The sequence below is a fragment of the Bombus pyrosoma genome, linkage group LG16 (assembly GCF_014825855.1).
Source record: "Bombus pyrosoma isolate SC7728 linkage group LG16, ASM1482585v1, whole genome shotgun sequence".
Classification (NCBI taxonomy): Eukaryota; Metazoa; Arthropoda; class Insecta; order Hymenoptera; family Apidae; genus Bombus; species Bombus pyrosoma.
The window spans coordinates 3,941,798-3,958,334 of NC_057785.1; the positions used below are offsets into that span (position 1 = coordinate 3,941,798).

At 36.8% G+C, this 16,537-nt stretch overlaps 1 protein-coding gene and 1 long non-coding RNA gene across 2 annotated transcripts in view; both read left to right on the plus strand.

The window, feature by feature from the left end:
• Positions 1-2,387: 2,387 nt before the first annotated feature.
• On the plus strand, positions 2,388-7,070 carry LOC122576784. Its single transcript, XR_006319895.1, has 4 exons — positions 2,388-3,070; positions 3,165-3,403; positions 3,767-4,585; positions 4,708-7,070. It is a non-coding gene; the product is annotated as an uncharacterized LOC122576784 (long non-coding RNA).
• A 1,112-nt stretch (positions 7,071-8,182) lies between these two features.
• LOC122576209 (rho GTPase-activating protein 100F) overlaps positions 8,183-16,537 on the plus strand; it is a 54,859-nt gene continuing 46,504 nt past the window's right edge. The window contains exons 1-2 of the mRNA XM_043746143.1: positions 8,183-10,262; positions 14,469-14,571. The gene's annotated coding sequence lies outside the window, so the exon portion shown is untranslated. The remainder of the gene's footprint in view (positions 10,263-14,468; positions 14,572-16,537) is intronic.

Here is a 16,537-nt window from a genome sequence, read left to right on the forward strand (position 1 = left end):
TCAGTATAAATAAATTATTTAATTCTATAATTAGATTTAGATATGTCATTTTAGTTATTAAGAGCCATTATCAAATGCTATCAAAATAACAATGTTTGCAATTGTCAAATATGGATTTGAATTTTTGAACTTTTTATTCTTATATATTATGTAATACTGTACAAAAAAGGTTATGTAAAATTTTTAAATAAACTTATATGTTATTTAGAATTATTAAAATAATAAGTAGGCATAGAAATAAGTCTCAGTCATTATTGAAATAGGAAACATATGTATTTATGTGACATTGTAATGAATATGATTTAAGATTTTTAAAGAAATTTTCTTGAATCTTTAATACAGTAATCAACACTTTCTTTTTTATAATTAATGTACAGAAACCATTTCATACAAATGTTCCAACATTTAGTTGGATGTTCATTATTATGAAAAATGAAAAAGAAAATGCAGTAAAAAAAGAAAATAAGGATATCAAGCATTGCGCATCCTAATTATTCTTCATCTTTCCATTCTACTCAAACCAAAAGCTAGAAGAACACAGAACATTTTCAACAAAGCTATCTATTTAGTTCAACGATCAAAACATGTATAAGATTAGTATCTCAAGTCAATCGTGTATCCTCTGGCTACAGAAGGTATAGGCAGACCATCACATTTATTATAGCATTTACAATTTAATTAATTAAGTTCAGGTATATTAAATTATATGTTCTTTAGTAATACTTTCATATGACTACTAAAATTTGATACTATAAAAATGAAATGTGTAGAACCTGATAAAAGAAAACATTTCATTGAAACAATACCTTTTGTAGGCACTGTACAATTTATCAGTGGAATAAATCACAAAGATATTTAGATGTTTTCTTGTTCCCATTAAAATCCCATAGAGAATTTCCCAACATTAAGTACACTGATTTATAAAAATACAGAATGTTCCAGTATTTACAATTAGACTGCTATTTACCAGCTGTTGAATCACTTTCAAGGAAACACTTTCTCCTATGAGATTGTAGACTTTAAATGATTGTACATAAAAATCTAACAAACTAAGACTGAATTTCCCAAAAAGTATTACGCAGGATTCAGAACAAAATAAAAATATATTCTCTTTTGTAGATTAAGATACATCTAATAGGGGATCACCTGTAAAATTTCTAATAGAAGATTTCTAATTTAATTGGTCTAAGGAGTTTTATCAGGCCTGTCTCAGTGAAGCTCAATGAAAGCAAATAGGAAGTTGAATACCGGAGCAACCTAAAACTCTGACCAGGCAGAATCAACGTGGTTACGTGGTTCGAACGGCGAGAGCCGGTTAAAGAAGTGTGTTCTGATGAATGAACGAATGGATAAATGTCAGAGCGGCGGTAGGGGCGGTAAAAGAAGAGACGGACTTGCGCCCCTGCAGGTCCGAAGTCTGTTGGAGGGGGCGAAGAGGACGTAGGATGTAGAAGGGTGAGGGGTCGTTGGGTTAATTGCACCGCATCACAGAACGTAGTATTTCGTAGTACGTGATGGTGGGGATGTAATGCGTCCTCGATCGTCCTCGTCCTCGTCGACGGCGTCGTCGTCGCCGTCGTTATTCGTATGTAAGCTGCACGCTCGCCTGGATAGACGTATGCGTATCAGGGCCGTATCCACACAGGTGTTCCATTCGAAAAGGATTATTAAAGGAAATATTCATTTTCCTATTCAACTTTGGTGTAACCTCGTTACTTTAAGCCTCTACTAGTATAGTGATTATAAAATTAATTTCAAGACAACTTTATTTCTTCTTTTTTGATATAAAAGAAAGTTACTTGAATCTTCTATTGATGAGCAGTGAGCATAATAATTTGTATAAAAATTGTATTTCTACTTTCCAATTTTTATTTCTTAATGCGAATTGCAGAATATAAATGAAAGTTAAGTCATCAAATGTAGAACAAATTATCGCAGTCATCCATGATGCAACATGTCAGTTGATTATTAAACAGTTAATAATGTTATTACGCTAGAATTACCAGATCAAAATAATTGGAATCAGGTTTTTTGTTTTTCCTATGGAACACTATAAGGGAGGAACATAAGTTACATTCTCTGTCTTTTACAGAGAAACAGTTTTAAGATTCAGCATATTGTCAAATCAATCCCATATTATCAAAAATGTGTTTCTACTATAATTTTCAATTAGTAGAAATAGATAAATATTTTTGGTGTTATTAATACTTTAGTTTTATTCGGATAGAAACACTTATTTTGGATATATTACATTAATTCCAATTAACTATCTGGAACGTATCAAAGAGCTTGTTAGTTTTAGTGTTAATAACAAAATTCATTTAAAATAAATAGATAGGAAAGAATATATCTAATGGATAAAATAGACTAATTAGAGATGGCTTCATAATAATTGAAACTTGATGAAATTCTATTTATATATTAGAATTTATGTCTTTTCACTTTTCATTAGATGACGATAATAAGGTGTTAATGGATTTGGAAGTTTTAGGGTGTACCAAGGAGTGAGAATTTCTGAAAATATCGAGGGACTTAATCTGACGAATCCACGGGCAATTTAATCGCGTATAAAGTTTAAAATAACTTCTATACTTGAGTGTCTTGGAGATTTCTGAAGGAACCTGTAATCTTGATGAATTTAAGGAGCTGGCAATTTTCGCGAAGCTAATTCTGCTCTTGAGGGAAGCACAACTTTTGCTCCATTTCGTCAGTCTTAAACAAACACTTATAGAAATCGTTTTATTTCATTCTTAGTTAATTTATATAGATTAATTTAAATAATTTGTTTTAGAACATTCGAAGATTACAAGGGAAAACACATGTCTTCATTGTATCATGGTAATGCTATAATTTCATTGATCTTGATGTTATTCTGTGATTAAAAGGATATACTTTGATATGACACAGTTAAAGATAGGAAAAACCCATTTAGTCTAAAGGTGTAACTGATTAAAAATATGTGACAAGTCCATAAAGATTTATGAAAAAATTAACTTACCATAATAATTTTGAGAAACCAATATATTTGATGATATCACTCATAACCAATTTTAATAAAAAGACAAATTTGGTAATATACGTGAATTATTAACAATATATGAGATATTAAAATTGCTCTCGTATGAAAAACAAAAAATATGACTTATCACAGCTTTCCCTTGTAGTTTTCTTTTAGTAGAGGTGTCGCATTTAGGAAATGAATTTAACAGTGCCATATCAGACATTGGCGGAGCCCCGAGTCGCCAAATGGACGATAATACGAACCAATCGGCAGGACGTACTTGATGAACGTAATAATCGATCGGTTGAGACATTTGACACACTTTTCCAGCCAGACAACGATTAATTTTCGTCGATGCAAATCTGTACTAAGTGATGGGACGAAAACGTGGAAATGGCACAGGTGCACTGAAACTCTGTATTGTAATAAATAATCGATACCACTGTAACTGTGGTTCAGATTAGAGAAGCACCTTCTCAGCATATTGGGATTCTAGGGGAAAATACCTTCTTCTTTGATATTTTCTACGTTACATTCAAGCGAGTCAATTAATAATTTTCAAGCAAAAATTATTTCAAAGTACCGAGATACTCAGAGAGAAGAATTGATTTCTACAACACAATGAATACAATTTCATTCTGAATACTAACAATTTCAAGCAAAAAGCCATGCTAGAGCTCCAAAATATTTTAAATTTCAGAAGATTCGATATATTATATTATATATAGACAAATTGAAAATTTGCATAATTTTATATACAATCAGGGCGAAGAGGAGAATTGATACGGTGTTGGTAGCTCGTGTGCGTGACGTGGAAAGCACACGCGAGCACACGCTCACGCTGCTCGCGTGTCAACTACCGTAACCCTCGAGTACATCGGGGGTTTCACGATGGACGGGGTCGCGGCTGAAAGGAAGGGGCTGAAAAAAGGTGTGAATGCCGGATGGCATTCATTCAAATGCCGTCCAATCACAGCATCGTACTCCAGGTCGAGTAGCAGGGCCGGCATGCATCAGGAATTATTAAGTCCTCGCGATTCCCTGTTGCGTTAACGAGCCAAATTAACTCAAACCGAGAAGAAAAACCGTCTGCGATGTAAACTGGATAAATATTGTATTAATTATTGCTGCATTGCGTATTCTGTTAACCACGCCGAAGTGGATGTTCTAAAAGGAAGCTTTATGCTTATAAAATAGAAATTTAAGACTATTTTAAAGATTGGTTTGGAAAAAGGATGAGCAAATTTAGAGTAAGAAGGATTGTATTTGAGTGAGATTTCAACAAATCAAATAAGACAGAAACTGGAATGAAAAGTCGTGGCATTAAATCAAGTAGATCTGCTAATTTCCTGTGGATCAATTTTGTATAGTTAATTGCATTTTAATTTTTGTTGCACAGTATAAATTGGTCTGGAAGCGTAAACAAAGCAATGGACAGTATGTCGAACGGTATTTTGTTAGAATAAGGATATTTCTGATAAGATATAAACAAAAAGCAGAGCCAGAAATGTGTGGCTATATTTGAATAGCAAAGCGTGTGTTACATTGAAGAAGATAAAAATGAAGATTGAAGATAAGAATAAGGTACCATTTAACTTTCACTGAATCAATCTCTTTGAACTTTTACCAGTTTTACTTAAAATAACTCTTCTAAATGGAATAGAAGCTTCTATGAATAAACAGAATAAAGATGTAATCTTTCCTAGGTTCTGCAGTTTCAGTTAGACACCGCTCTGAAATTTATGAATCAAATAGAGAGGATCCGGCTCGACTCGCCGTGGCAACGTCTTTCTGCCGAGTGTTTTTGACACGAGGCGGTCTCTCCAATCGATCCAGGCTAGAATAGCCGAACCGGAAGTGGGACGTTTAGGCTCGATGGGAATGACAACGAAGAGAGAGCGACTTAACTTTGGATCACGACGGGGCCCTCTCGCTGTGAATCACTCGAACGAATTTCCTCGATAAGATAGCTAGCTCTCCTCCCAGCCGCCTATTCTTCCATGCGAGAATTACTTTCGTTCAACGAAGGAGAGGCGATTCTTCTACTTAAGAATTAATTGAAAGGGAAACGAATCGTCGACGTTGATCGAACGAGGATCTAGAAGACATCAGCTTCTTCCATGAACCATCCTGTTTCATCTCTTTCATAAGTTATTAAATAGATAAAAAAGAAGAGCGTCAAGAGAAATTGCTATTATAATTTTGGTAGATTAATTTACGGTTATGTGTATTTCATTTGTTAGAATACTAGTAGGATTGTTCATACTTAAGATGTGGCCAAAATATTCGGTTCATACGTACTCGCGTAATTGTTTTCGTGGTATAAGTTTAAAAGAAGAACTTCTTCTTTAGAAGAGATGGAACGGATTCTGTGAGAAAAATGAAATGATACTTATACTTTTGTTAAATTCTGCGATACTGCAACTGCACAGAATTTTTTAAACGCTGTCTTAGAGAACTGATTATTTAAATCATGAAAATAAGTAAAAATATGGAAATTTAATGGTTGAACTATTTAATTTTATTAATATCTTCAGATCTACTGAACGAAGATCGATTAGCCTTGATATTTCCAAAAGAACTGCTATAATCTGGAATATAATTAATTTCTATAAAGAAATTCTAATTTAATCTAACAATGAAAAAATGTTTCATTTAATTTTAATTTAATAATTGAAGATTGCTGTGGATTAATATTAAAAGAACAATAAGAGAAGATAAATTCTCTCTAGCAAAGAGAATCTTATTAATTCCACTTAATATTTCTAAATAGATTTCAAGTATCAATTTGAACAATAACTTACTAGGCCACAATTGGTGTGGTTAGAGGCATCAGTGAAGCAGGATGAAGGTAGATCCCGTTTCACGTTCAGGTTTTCTGGTGTCTACGGTTGAAACTGATATACTCTGAGCTGAAAGACAAGTAACTTTCATCGATCTTGTTCGGTGATCCCGTCATCCCCCAGTGGCGAGGATCTCCCTCTCGTTTTTGCGTTTAATTGCTCGTCACGACGACGAGCGTCGAACCCGAATAAATTTGAAAGCTGTTCACGGGGAATTTTATTGAACGTCCGGCAGAAACTCTGCGACGATTCTCACCGTTATTAACGTATCCATTCTGGCCGCGTTTTACTCTCAAACTATAAGGAAATTAAGCAGCTGTTTCACTGAAATGAAAGAAAATATGTTGCAATCTGATAAAACAGTTTCCATCTCAACTGACATAACGTCAGAACAATTTTCATCCGAGTCATTCTTTCTGTTAAAAAAATTAATTTTCTAGAAAGAAGATTGTGACCAAGTTTAACTAAGTGTTATGTCTCTTGGAGGTCACATTTTAGGAGAAAAAATTATTGTTATTGAGATGTATATTGTTAAAATTTAATATTAATTATAAATTATTATTATAGAAATTATAGATAATTGTAGATCAAGAAGGGACTTGTGTAATACGATGAAAGTTTTGTTTAAAACGTTGAACTGTGCATCGAATAGAGATTAAAGTTATTGTTCCGTTTTTGGAAAGAGGGAAAACATAGACAAAGGTGATTTTCGTTATGAGCTGCTCAGTGATTTTCGTGGCTGGCACAAACCACTAGATTCCTGTTCATGTTAAGGTTCTGTATATTTTCAGTGACTTCTGTCAGAGAGTAGTATGACAATTGGCAGCTGATTGCGATCTTGCACCCCTGTTGGGAGGGAAAGGAGAAAAAATTAGCGACGTAGGAGGCAATCAACGTGTCTGTGAAGTAGCGTGGCCCTAGGTTTTGCGGCTGTATCGACCTAATAGTCCGTAGTTCGCGGCAGCTCGTAAAATACGGCGATTACACGACGTGATTTCGAGGAAAACCATAATAGCCGACCCTGACCGTCGAGAAATCGTTCCATCGGAACGAACAGTTCAGAAGATCCTCCCTTTGCAATTTATCGATGCTGCAATTCGGCTCTCCAACCTATCCAACCTTCAGAAACTGACGAATTTTCTAAAAGGCCCATATAAAACGTGTCTTGCTTGTCGAAATGATCAATTCATAGAAACTTTGGTAATTTACATTGGTGTATTTTTGCAGATTTCAACGACATTTTTGTAAAGTGCTTCGATGAAGAATAGGAAGCTTTTGCATTCTACTGATTTCTAATTCTAGTAACCTTGACAGACGAATATGGTACTACAGTTATAGTATGATTATTAACGATCATCTCCCATAAAAAGTTGCAAGTGTGTACTTTTGGAATATCAAAAAATGCAGGAAATCCTGTTCAAAGTTAGATAGATGATTATTTTCTGAATCGTTTATGCTAAATGTGAAAAAATTGCAGATCTCCAGATGTCGATATTGAAAATAAAAGACAAATAGTAAACTTTACGCACCAAGGAGCCACAGGTGCAACAGTATCTCACAAAAACTCATTATAGAAAAATATCGTATGCTTTAGAAACTGCGAGGAAGAAATTTAAGAGGCATTCCATCGATCGGAGCATCCTGGAGAGCCTGGAAATACCGAGTACATCCGTTGGTGATAGAAAGCAGCGGACTAGGGGTGGGCTCTGCTTATCCTGGAGCCTCGATAAGCATCGTTTCGTATGAGGGACTATTTACAGCGAGGCAAGAAATTTAATAAAACTCGGAGAAGTCGTGGAAAACCGATGTAGCACTATGCATATGCTTCTCTGTCACTGTCGCCGTTTCTGTGGCCGGAAGAGTAGGAGGGAAGAAGAATTTCAACGTCTGCGTGCGGACGGTTCGACAGCCTGAGAACTAGCAGAAGAAGCCAGGACTCGTCGTACAGTGGCACAGAATCAATTTACCAGCCGAATCTATATTTCAGTTTTTACGTGGACTTACTACGCCTTTGCTGTCTCCTGTCAACAAAATTTTCTCAATAGTTCCCGTTAAATTTCATGAATACTATATTGTATTTATCAAATGGTATTTGGTATTGAAGTAAATATTTAATTATTTTGGGAAGTGGTAGATCAGTTATGTTAAAGAATGTAGATGTAAATAGTAGGACTGTGTAGCAAAATTATTTGATAAATTATTAGGAAGATTTTCTAAGCGCAGTTTGAATGATACGTAGGTTCATTAAATTATTATTTAATCAAAATAATTATCAGTAGACTGAGTATTTTTATGCATTTATGGGAAATTTAAAGCCATAGAAATTTGTAAAATATTTAAAATATGGTATTTGTTATGATATTTAATAAGTGAAACAAAATTTATTCCATTATAAGTTATTCAAATATTTTTATGTGTCACTGTGCACAAACCCAGTAACTCAGCATATTCTGTTGAAATATTTCGATAGATTTTATTAAAATATACTATCGTTATTTGTATTATGAACACGACTCGTGGCTCTCACGTTTGAACCATAATTTGCGGCACAAGCCGACCTCGATGTAAGACAATGGCTTAAATGTGTTAGCCGAGGAGATCCAGTTAGATTAATTGATATTCGATACTAAATGCGTTTCCGTGCCACCCCATGAAATAATTCGAAGAATCGTTCAACATGCAGAACCTTAATTCCATATTTCCATTAATTACTAGAGAAAAAATCCGAAAATCGTATATCATATCCCAATGCAGAAAGAACCTACGTATGTCTTTGTTTGAACAGACAGAACTGAATCGTTCGAAAAAAACAAAGAATCCGCAGAAAGCATTCAAATAACCTGTTGCATCGAGTCAGGCGAAAAAAAATCAAAAAGCCGCTCGGTCAACTGAGATCCAGAAGAATCAATAAACCTATTAAGTTCAACGAAATAACCATAGCCCATAGTTAAACGCGACTAATCTACGCTACGATATGTCATCTTTTCTGTGCCTGACCAAAACATTGTTTTTCTATGTCTTAAGTTCACCTTCGTTTCTTCCAAAGAAGGAAATTTCAAGTGGGATGAAATAATGGGAAGAGAAGATGAAGGAAAACTAATTGCGATTAACCATCTGTGGAACGACTTCTTTTCATTGTCTAACTAAAATGTAATTTGTTAATTTACAAATCCATGGCCATTGACTATCCATTTTTCAGAAATAGAAAGTCCAAGGAAAATAAAATTTGAAGAGATAATGAAGAAACGAAAAGTAGTTGCGAATAAGTGCCCATTTTTATTGACTTCCATTCTCTAGAAAATAAAATTCTGAGCAAAATACAAGAAATAAATAAGTAAAATGAGATTATCTTCCCACGGAACGATTTCAAAATTTTTGCACACAGATTCAGTTTTATTAATTTCCATCTTGTAAAAGAGAAAAGGCAAACGAAACTAATTGGAAGAGTAGGCTACTAATTCCCTAGAAAATGTCCTCTTTCCAATATTTAACAAAAATCCTATATCCTAAGCCTGTCTACATCGATTGCTAATCTCCAAAAACGAAAAATTTCGTTTGAAGGAAATAAAAAAGAAAGGATAAAAGGAAAAAGGAAACTAAACTCGATTAATCGGCTACTAACAAAAGCCTTCTAATCAAAATTACACTCTTCCATCCACAAGTCCATCTTCGTTGACTTCTAATCTTCAAAAGAGAAGTTCCCAAACAAACGAAAGTAGAATAAAAGAAAACGGAATGAATAAAGAGAACTGAAAAGAAACTCGAAAACCGACTTCGGTCCGGCGGAAAAATTGATTCAGCGTAGTCTGGAGGGCCACGGCGAATACGCGAGAAGAAGAGGAGCCGGGGGCGCGTGTGCGCAGTTCCCTCGACCAACATGTCCGCCCGGGTACTCTAGGTAGTCGTGGTTATGCGGCGCGGTGCGTTGCACACCGTCGTCAGGCGAATCCTCGGTTTTCCGTGCTGCGTACGTCCGCGAGACACGCGTGTCCCTTCGATGACCGGCTAAAGGGCCAGGATCGCTGAGTCGTCGCCTCCTGGTGATTGTGGCTGGCTCTGGTACAAGTTCACCAGGGGTAGTGCACGAGGTTCCGAGCAGCTGCGGGGAGGCTGGAGCCGCGACACGGACAGTCAGAGTGCTGCTCGAGAGTGGAGAATCGCGGGAGAGCCAGGGAGAGACAGGGAGAGACAGAGGCTTACTGGAGGTGAAGCACGAGCGGGCAAGAGAGGGAGAAGCTTGAGGCAGGCGCGCGTATTGATTCCCGCGTGGCGTTTATACGGTGAGGTGAGAAAGCTGCAACCGGAAGACTTGTGCCCGCTTCCTTCTTGCTCGCTGAAAAAGTCGAAGGAAAGGCGGACTGGGCCAACCACATTGGGTTCCTGGCTCTGAAGCTGCTCGTCCTTCGGTTACTAGAAAGGTACGTTGCACCAATGGACAAACCGGACGGACTCTGGCTGGTCACTTTGATTCATTCAGTAGAGAGCTGTTTAAGAGAGAGAGTCGGCAACACGCGCGTCTTCCTTGGGGAGAGAGAGAGAGGAAAGAGTAGTCAGTGTTTATGTGTACGTGTGGGTGTATGTTAGTACGAGTCGAGGGAGGGTCGGTTGAAGGCACTCTCGAAAAAGGGTATATCGATCCGCTGGTCCGGGACCATTGGCTCTGGCACGCCACCACGAAATCGTGCTTCACTCGACCCTTCTTCCCTTTCTTCACCCTTTCTTCTAGGGGTGTTTCTATGTTCTTTCCACTCGTTCTATACTACTGTACGGTATCTCTATTACCTACTTTTCTTATTTATTCTTTATACTCTTCTTTTGTATCTGTTCTTGCTCGTTCAGTATATATTTTGTGTTTTATCTCTTTTCGAGGTTAGCGAGTATATGTTTTATTATTTTGCTTGCTCTTTTATGACTTTAGATGAAGGGTACGTACTTGATTGCTGTCATTATTCAAAGGATAGTGGCAGGTGTTACTTGATCGATGTAAGGAACACAGTGAACAAGATCCTGGCTGCTGCGATGCTCTTGTTACTCTCGCCCTTAAACGTATCCCTTATCGATCCAGACCCGGCTACATTGCCGTACGATCCGAAATTGCGCTCCACGAGCTTCTTCTGCGTCCATTGCCACCTTATCGACCCTACTGGCATCTATTTTTCACAGTCGGAATCGCTTCGTTTTGCTCTTCACCGTACCACTTCTTAATATTCCTCGTCTTTAACTACTTTAACTACACATATTGTTCCAATTAATTTGATGATCACCTGTTTTCAGCCGAAATCTGCATATAGAATGTGTTGGAAGATTATCGCGACATTTTAAAGAAGAGAAGAGAGCGATAGCGTTTTTGGAGGCTACTTTTTATATCGCGACTTCTAACCGGCTATTACACGAGGAAAATCCATAATTAGAATAACGACACCCTTAGGGCGAGACGCGGGGGAGCGTATAAATAGCTTTACTATCCTCCTTCTATAACTTTCTTTGAAGATAATGGGATCGTTAAACCGGTACACCTATCTCCGCTCCAAGAAGAATATAAAAATTCCAACGCTACCTGTGCTGGATGCAGAACCTAACTTTCACAATATTGTTCGTCTTCTTTCTTTCTTCTTCTTGCTGAAGAGAAGAAGAAATTCCAAGATGGTGCACAATTGTAGTATCTTCCCCCAAGTGGTTTGTCTTAGTTGGTCAGTCAGGCTTGGTCTGTCCGTTTCTATATTTTCATTTGCTAGTTTTGTGCTTCTTCATTGCCACCGGAGGCTCTCCTTGTCTCTTCTGTATCGATAGAACATGAAACGGAAAGCGGACTCGAGGAATGAAGTTCAGGAGAACCAGTTGAATGTCGCTGATTCTTTGCTCGAGTATAACAGTATCGACTGTAGCTTGTAACAACTCTGGTGCATATCAGCACTCAAAATAATGTTTTCTTATATGGAGAATTTCTTGAGAATTTTATAGTCATTAAGAAATATATTCGTATTTGACGATATATATTTTCTTTTTCTGAGAGAGCTTTCTTCTTTTCACAGTTTTGACTTGTTTGATGAAAGAAACTACGTTTATGTGGAATGACCGTAAACGTGTATTCATTCTGAAGCAGAGTTCCGCATCGTGCCTTTGTTTATTCATGTCGCTGCACTCTGGCTCAAAATAAATAATGAATGAAGCAAGTAACGGTGAAGGGGGAACTGTATGCGAAGAAGTTCCAAATATCATCTCACGCAACTCTTAAATGATATTAAAGTTTGAGTAGAAGATTGTCTGAAGATCATTTTGTACAAAGCACGTAAAATTTTTACCACATACGCCGCTAACTAGTCAATTTTTAAATATTTAAAATCACTATCATATACTATATTACATCCTACACTTTCACGATTATTTTAAGTAGCACCTATAGTAATCAGTTTAACAAACTTTGAAAATAATTTTCATATATATATTTTAGGCAAATATCAATTCTACTATTAAATAACGAAATCCATAGAATAGGCAAACCTCAGGTACAGTTTACAGTAAATATCTCAAAGTAAATATCTTAAGGTAATTTATTAAATTATCGTATTTTATTATTGACATAAATATTAATTATGTTACTAAAATCTTTGGATTAGATAATTCTGAGGAATGATTTTAAGCGGAAATCGAGGAAAAAGAAGACGATTGAGTTATCATCCGGAGGATGACTGATATCACATGGACCAAACGGCGATCGAACCGCCCTTACGACAAAGATTTTGCGCAGTAGTAGGCCCCCCCTTTTATTTAACGACGGCACACACACGTCGTCGCGCAGTTTGAGACCGCGCTCGTCCCCCCGTGGAAGTCGTCGCCTTCCTCGTCCTCGCGGAGAGAAGGAAAATCGTGTGCCGCGATGTTGGGCGTTAAGTGGCGTGTACGACGTTGTTAAGATACGCTTGGCGTGAGCCGGTGTAGTTAATCTCGCGTGCCTCCTCGTGGACAGCTTTTTTCAGTTCATTTTTTTTGCCCTTCTTTCTAACGAGCTGTTGTGTCTCGCCGGAAAAATTTCGCCGATTCTGTGTGAGATACTAGTGTGAATCGTTTGGGCGCTTTGTAGATAGTGTTTGTGATCAGGGAATCGCCAGCTCCAATCAGTTGTCTGAATTGTTTGGTAATGTAGTTGATACTTCCAAGATTTCAGTTACCTTTATCTATGCCGTTGAAACTGAACTCATTTATTAGGAGTTCAAGTGTTGAAAATCTAGATAGTTGGATATTTGATATTGCGAGGAATATAATTATAAAACTTTCAATTGTATTGGAATTAGTAAAACTGTTGAATTTGATGTATGGAATTGGTCGAAATATTCAGAAGAGTATAATATTCAAATATACGTAGTCCTGTGGAAAGAAACGTGTATAGAGTAATTAGAGGATCATGTGCTGGAAATTTTGGATATTTGGTTCTTTATAATTTTAATTTACTGAGGAAGGAAAAGCTTGTGTAAATTAATTAGATGATCATGTGCTCGGCATTTTTGAAAAATTAAATATTTAATTGATCAAAATATTGGAAAGAAATATATCTGGCATGTGGTTATTTCCAGATAAATTATACGAGCAGTTTGTAATTGTTTTATTGGAAAGGAAAGTGAAAAGAACGATGAGTGATCAAAAGGACAGTGCTCCTCCAGCTTTATGTCATATTGAGAACTCCTTTGCATAACGCTGACGTTTTTCCATGGAGTTGTCTACAAAGTCGAAAGTCCGGGAAGCTTTATTACTCCCGCCTGTCGAAGCCGAACTTCTATGCAACTTTTTGAATTTTCACATAGGAGCTTTAAAACTTATCGATAACTTCCAGGAATTTGCTTTGAAATTCCTCTCTCTCTCTCTCTCTCTCTCTTTGTTACAAGGAAGGAAATAGTCTAGGTTAATATCTAGAAGAAGTGAATCTAAGTAGATATTTACTTCACGCAGTAAATATCATAAAGGGTACTTTACTTTTGATCCTTTTTGTATCCTTTCACCTTTAAATTTCCCATAGATGCGTGGAAATCAGCAATCTACTTGTAACACAACCTGAAATAAAATACAGTTTCAGAGAGTTTAGTTTCAGCAGTTTACTAGGTTATAGAATTTGTAAAGTAAAGAATGAGATGATATAATAATCTTATTCTTTATATAAAGGTTTTGATGGAGCGCTTGTCGACGAGCAACCCGTCATACGCTCCTTGTTTCCGTGGGGTTTCGGTGTATGGGGGATTGCTCTTCAGCTGACGCCCAACACTTGCATCTTTAAAGCTTCGTTACTAAAAAGCAAAGCCACATGGAGTATACTCTGGAAAAATACTTATTTTCCATTTTACCATCATTTTCTGTTTATTCAGCAGAATTATATTTTAAATAATAATAATACAATACTGTCATTGTAATAACGTAACACAGCAAAAGATACAGTAAACTCTAATAAGTAAAATAATAAAGTCAAATTGAAGTTTTCAAATTCCAACGTGTTAAACACTTTACTTGATCCGCTTTGCGACATGTCTACATCATCTATTCTATGAATATAAATATTTATTATATCAATTAATTAAATAACTAAAAGTCTCATTAAATACCTACGTACTAACGTAACTATTCTTATTTTGTTTCAGGAGAGCGCGAGAAGGTGATCGGTGGACCAGAATGAGAGAAGAGACCCAGGTCTGCTCGAGCAGGGACCCGTCGGCCCTTCGCGCGAGAAATGATTTTTAGAAGGTACCGATCAAGCACGCCACCTATATCTCTTCTATCACTTCCTGTTCTTCTAACTTCTTTCCAAACTGCGAGAACTCTTCTCCAAGTGTGCCCAGAGAATTACATCGATTGGAAATTACTCTGGAAATACGAGTAAACCTGCATGGCATGCCACCAACACACGTTTTCTTCTTTGCAATTCATATTTCTATCTGAGACGAGCGTACAGGTGCCCTCTGTGTCAAGCACGCCGCTTGTACTTAGAATGACCATTAAACATTCGCTTATTTTGCATTAGTTATACGTGATAGCAAGTATCAAGAAGAACTAGATGTGGTTCGTTCAGTTATTCAAATTATATGTGATTGATGAAAATTTTTATTTACTGATTTACTCAGACCTATGTAATTAGACTCTTACAATCTGTTTAATGTCTCTGTAGCTATCGAATTAATTTATTTGAAATGTGTGTAGTGTGTACTATAACTGGCTGTCTTATAATTTCTTCTCTTTTTACGGAAATGTTTCGTATTTTTTATAATTAGGATATATATATATATCCTATTTGCATATACAAAGTTAGAATTGTGTTTAGGAAAGGTTTTTAATCTCGAATCTTGAGACAGAAGCGATTTCTGGTTCAAAAAGATTGCATGAACGGTGGAACTTTTGAAGATTCACGGTAGCAGAAGAACGTCCATGGGGAGCACGACAGTTTACCCTTACACGTGCATCAATATCATTACGCTGCACGTTTTTCCCCCGTGCGAGTATTTCCCTGGAACAGGTTTGTTGCCAGAAGTATCGCCAGGGACCGATTGGTCGTTTACTGGAGCAGCGTAGCACCGTTATTTATGAGCCCTCATCAAGCTACTTAGGGCCACAGAGATGTAGTAAACTAACAAGAGAGAGGAACTTCCTACCTACATTAAACTAAAAAATTCCTAGGGCATTTAGGCCCCATTCAAAATTATAATTTCCTCCTTTCTTTTTTTCCTTATTTGGTAATTATATCCAAAAGTGGGAAGATTGAGTAAATCACAGGGAGCTAAAACATCTCTACTCATTGTGATATCATAATATATGTGTATCTTCTTCTGGGCCTCGAATTTTAGTGAATAAATTAGAAGTTAGATCATCAAGAAGTATAAAAACTATAGGGAACTAATGTCACTACAAAAGTATCTTTTCCCCTAGCTCTTCAACTTTACTCTTTTCTTCCTCAATTTTTCACCAGTTATCAACATTTTGTTTCCTCTTACTTATTACCATAAGTTTCCTAACCACTCAAAGATTCCAGGCAACTGTGTCAGTAATTGCTCGAATGAAGTCGGTATGGTTCAGACGAGATTACTCAATAAATTGTCCCCATGCACTAGGAGCTAACCCCCTTTTTAGGGAGAATCCGTGAAAGGGAGGGTAAGGTCAAGGTTATGCCACGACAGCCGCACGCGGTTGAGGATTTCATTGATTCTTAATGAGCCAACGCGAGCTTGACACAGAATGTGTCGTATGAATAGTACCACCAATTGAATTGAAGACCGAGACATTCGGTCGGTGATGGACGTCGCTTATGAGATTCCTGGCATAATTCTCGGTGGCCCTAGGTCAACTGTGATTGCGCACAGCCACGTGCGATCGATTATTCGGTTACCATAAAGGGGGCTGGAAGCGTTTTGTTTCGGCCCTTATTCACCTAGTGATTTAAATACACTATCCTTCTGCCTGCTACACATCGTTCCAATCCCTTTCTGATACTCTTTCGAGCGGAATCTTCTTAGAGGTTAGGTTAGGGTTCGCGCCGACTAGATTAGGATTCGTCCCTTGCTTATAATAGAATTTCAATTCTCAATAGTTGACGACTTATAATTGTTTGAACAATTCTGGTAATTTTTTAAGGAAAATCTATCGAGTTTAGGATAGGTTCCATGATGAATAGGTTAGAGAATTAATCCTTTGCGAAGGTCAGTGAGATTTTAGCTCAATA